The sequence below is a fragment of the Podarcis pityusensis genome (genome assembly GCF_964106645.2).
Source record: "Podarcis pityusensis genome assembly, chromosome: 7".
Classification (NCBI taxonomy): domain Eukaryota; kingdom Metazoa; phylum Chordata; class Lepidosauria; order Squamata; family Lacertidae; genus Podarcis; species Podarcis pityusensis.
The window spans coordinates 16,068,138-16,073,338 of NC_138031.1; positions in this window are offsets into that span (position 1 = coordinate 16,068,138).

Below are 5,201 nucleotides of genomic sequence, written 5' to 3' on the forward strand. Positions count from 1 at the left end.
TGAGTTGGCTGCACAGGCACAGCCCAGCATTGGCGTGGTACCAGCGACAACTGACCTTCGGCTCCTCATACTGTGCGGAACATTGCATTCTGCCTAGCCCGGAAGGGGAAGAGGATGACCCGCAGCTACAATTAGGCACGCTGCAAGCAGTGCCACTCAAGTACGCAGCGTTTTTGGAGGTTTTCTGCGAGAAGGAAGCGGACAAGCTGCCTCCCCACAGGTCCTATGACTGCAAGATTGACCTCCTGCCAGGGGCGACGCTGCCAACCGGGAAACTGTATTCCATGTCTGAAGACGAGCTGCAGGAACTCAGGGAGTTCCTAGACCTCAACTTGAAGCGCGGTTTCATCCAGGAGTCGAAGGCAGTGGGGGGCAGTCCTGTATTCTTTGTGAAGAAGAAGGACACGCCCCAAAAAAGGCTTGTGGTGGACTATAGAATTTTGAACTCGAAAACCAAGCCCACAGCCTTTCCCATGCCCAAGATAGATGACCTGCTCGCAACGGTGAGGAAAGGACGCGTTTTCACAAAGTTGGATCTGCGAGGGGCGTACAACCTGATTCGCATACGGGAGGGCGACGAATGGAAGACTGCCATGTTCACGCCCCTGGGCACCTATGAATACAGAGTTATGCCCTTTGGATTACAAAATGGCTCCCACTGTTTTCAAGCCTTCATGCATCACGTATTGGCGGGTCTCCTCTACAAGAAATGCGTCTGCTTCCTGGACGACATCCTGATATTTTCAGAATCAGAGGAGACCCACGAGGGAGACGTCAAGGAAGTTCTGCAGAGACTGCAGGAGCACAGGCTGTACGCCAAGCTGGAGAAGTGCCAGTTCGACATGAAGGAGGTAGATTTCCTGGGCTACAAGTTGTCGGACAAGGGGCTCGCCATGGACAGCGCCAAGGTTCGCTCAGTGTTGGACTGGAAGAGCCCGCGCAATCGGAAGGAGGTCCAGCGGTTTGTCGGTTTCGCCAACTTTTACCGCAAGTTCATCAAGGGGTTCGCGATGCAGACGGCGGCCATTACCGACACGCTCAGCTCCAAGAAGAAGAAGTTCATCTGGACGGAGCAAGCGGAGCAGTCCTTTCAGAAACTCAAGCGTCTCTTCTCGTCCGAAGAGCAGCTACTGCATGTGAATCCCAGCAGACCGATGAGGGTTGAAACGGACGCCTCAGACAGAGCCGTGGGGGCAGTACTGTTGCAGCAAGACCCGCATGGGGACTGGAGACCGTGTGCCTTCTACTCCAGGAAGCTCAGCAAGTCAGAGCAGAACTACGCCATCTGGGACAGGGAGTTGCTGGCCATTCATGCAGCATTCAAGGCGTGGCGGCACTTCCTCATTGGAGCCAAACACACAGTGCAGGTCCGCACGGACCATAAAAACCTGGAGTACTGGCGCACGGCAAGGTTCCTGAACCAGAGGCACATACGATGGGCGGAGTTCTTTGCGGATTTCGACTTCAGGATAGAGTACATCCCAGGCGACAACAACATCATGGCGGATGCACTGTCCAGAAAGCCGCAATACCTCGAGGAGGCGGCACCAGCAGCGGCCAAGCACATTTTCGCACCGAAAGCGTGGGCGTGCGCTTCAGCAACCGTGGACCTGGATGCTGTACGTCGAGCACTGCAGAAGGACCCCTTCGCACAAGCCAAGATGGAGGAGGTGCAAAGGGGCACGGCGGAGGACGACGAGTTCCAGATACGCGACGGATTGCTCATCCGCAGAGGGGCCCTCTACGTACCGGGAGACGACCTCCGCGCGAAAGTACTGCAGCAGTTGCACGACGCACCCACCGCCGGGCACTTTGGCAAAGAGAAGACGGTAGAATTAGTAGCCAGAGATTTTTGGTGGCCCAAGATGCGGGGGGAAGTCGCGGATTATGTCTCGAGGTGCGACACCTGCCAAAGGGCCAAGTCAGTGCACAAACCGCCGGCGGGACTGCTCGAACCGCTGCAGACACCGCTCGAACCGTGGGAGAGGGTGGCCCTGGACTTTGTCACGGATCTACCCAGCTCGAGGGGCAAGACGGCAGTGCTAGTGGTGGTGGACATGTTCACCAAAATGGCCCACTTCATTCCGTGCGCGAAGGTGGCCACGGCGGAACAGACCGCCAAACTGTTCATAGACCACATGTTCAGGGTTCACGGTCTGCCACGGTCTATCCTGTCCGACCGGGGGCGACAGTTCATCTCGAACTTCTGGCAGAAGCTGATGGGTTTCCTGAACGTCAAGATCAACCTAGCGTCGGCGAGACACCCGCAGACGAACGGACAAGCGGAGCGAGTCAACGCCATCATGCAGCAGTACCTGCGATGCTACGCAAATCAGCAGCCGGCAACATGGGTGGACTACCTGCCGCTCGCTGAGTTCGCCTACAACAACACGAAGCACGTGTCCACGGGGGTGACACCGTTCTTCGCCAACAACGGGAGGCATCCCAGAACCTTCCCGGGATTAGCGAGAGCGGGGGAGGGGGAGCCACAGGCAGCGGAAGCCTTAGCATCAGAGTTGCAGGAGGTTCACGAACAGCTTCGGAGGCAGTTAGAACTAGCAAAGCACGCATACAAACTGCAGGCTGACAAGCACAGAAGGGTTGGGGAAGACATACAGGTGGGAGACTGGGTTTGGTTAGCAGCCCAGGCAGTGCCGGCCAGATCGTTAGCGAAGAAGAAGCTAGGGCATAAGCAGCTAGGACCCTACCAAGTCGAGGCACAGGTCAATCCAGTGGCCTTCCGGTTGACACTGCCGGAGGGATCCAGAATGCACCCAGTTTTCCATAGATCAGTGCTCACGCCCTACAAAGCACCTCATAGATTTCAGGAGCCAGGCACGGCACCAGACCCGTTCAGGGAAACGCCCACAAGGGGGGGGTCGCCAAGGCGGGAACCCGTCAACGAAGTCACAGAGATTTTAGACTCGAGATGGGGGGAAGAGGGAGTAGAATATCTTCTCGCCAGAGAAGGTACCCCGGCCAGCGCCAACAGTTGGGTGCCAGACTATGCCTTGGACGAACCTCTTCTCAAGGACAAGTTTCATGCCCTTTTCCCACACAGGCCCATGCCAACCGAGTATTTCGACGACTGGCTTTTCACACCCACATTTTCAGCTAGCACATTCCAGGGGTTCACCTCGGACGAGGAACCGGCACTAGAAACACGTTCCCCGGAGGGATCACCCTCGGGGTCTGCCTCAGACCGTTCCTATTGGTGGGACAATCGACCAGAGGAGCAGTGGCGCAGGAAGTGGCTGGGGGGTCCTTGGCAGGCAACGTCCCCGGAGGAGACCGGGGGAGAGACGGACATGGACGTGTTGGGGGAGGACCTTGGGTTCGAGCACGGCGGCAAAGAGATGGAAGCAGAGGAAATTGAGGTCGGCGAGAGCACGGAGGATGAGCCGGACTTATCCGGCTGGATGCACGCCACGGGGGACGAACTGTATCCGGCACTCACCCCCACAACGACGGAGCACCCAGTACCCACACCTGAAGGAGGGGAGGGGGGAAGGGGGGGCTTCGAGGGGGGGATGGATGTCAGGGGTTCAGGAGCAGAGGCACAGGAAAGGGAGGAAATAGAGAGCGAGGGGGAGGAGTCCGAAGGAAATGTTAGCGATGACAGCGGTCCGAGGTCTCTGAGTCTTTCCAGCGAATCGGAAGATTCACAGAAAGGGGCTCCCATGGTCAGAGCAAGGGGGGTGCCGAGGGGGACACCCCAGGAAGAAGGGGCCAGAGGGGACTCAGAGAGCAGCAGTTGGAAATCAGGACCAGCGTCCACACCAGAGTGCAGTAGGGGGGAGGAGTCCCAGGCATCGGGATCAGGCGGCGCACTGCCAGTGGGAGGACATGAGTCAGGATTGGCCACGCCTCCATCGGGGAGCGAGGAAACGGTCGAGAGGAAGGTTGAAGGCTGGGCGCGTGCGCCAAGTTCAAATGTACAGGAGGGCGGCGCAGTTGGCAGCCCGGATAGGGAGCCAGGTCCCAAAGCCCGCCGAAAAGAGGGGGAGGAGTCAGGGGGGTCAACGTCAGCGTCAGAAGAATCCAGGAAGGAAGGGACCCCGGGGGGTAGCAGGACCCAGAGGAGAAAGGAGAAACGTAAGAGGTGGAGTAAGGCTAGAATCTTAAACTGGTGTACAGGGGGCGGAGACTCAGATGGAGCTTCGCCGATCTAACCCCTAGACGTAGAGCTGGGGCGCTGCGGCTTGAAAATGGAAACTGTACTTCAATAAAGACTTTTGTACATTACTGCCGGCTAGCGTTGGTCCTCTGTGAGCTGGGACCTGGAGCCAGCTCTGACACCCCACAACGGTCCCAAATAAATCGGGACATCTTGTTTTTTGAGTGCTGCAGCTCCGAAAGGCATTCAGGGTACAATCTTTCACAGGTCACATGACTCATGTGGGAGAAGATGTGTCTCCTGGTTTTCCACTGTGACATGTTGGAGGGTATGAGTGTAAAGCAAAAAAGGTAAAGGAGCCCTGGACAGTTAAGGCCAGTCAAAGGCGACTATGGAATTGCAGCACTATGGAATCTTGCTTTCAGGCCAAGGGAATCGGCGTTTGCCCACAGACAGCTTTCTGGGTCATGTGGCCAGCATGGCTAAACCATTTCTGGCACAACAGAACACCGTGACAGAAACCAGAGCGCATGGAAACACTGTTTACCTTCCTGCTGCAGTGGTACCTATTTATCTGCTTGCACTTGTGTGCTTTCAAACTGCTAGGTTGGCAGGAGCTGGGACAGAGCAACAGGAGATCACCCTGTTGTGCAGATTCGAACCGCCGACCTTCCGATCGGCAAGCCCAAGAGACTCAGTGGTTTAGACCACAGCGCCACCCGCGTATAATTGAAACACACCAGGGATGGCCCCAAATCTGACGTCATCAGGGTATGTGTGTAATCCCACTTCCTACCTGTAATTTGGGATCCTCGTGCAGCCTCTGTTTCACAGACTTGCAGATAAACAAAATACAGCACTCTTTGGCAGCTATCTTTGGGGGGAAAGTTGACCCAGGAGAGGAGAAAGGCATGGGGAGCGTGGAATCAAACGTTAAGGTGATTTGGTATCCTTTTATTCAATTTGTTAACAAAAGTCACTCAACTGGTGTGAGGTTCTACCATCCCCGGACATCCCAGCCACAGCGGAGGCCCCCCTTTTTCTTTCCTTTCTTCCACTGTTGTAAAGAATGACACTGCCGCTG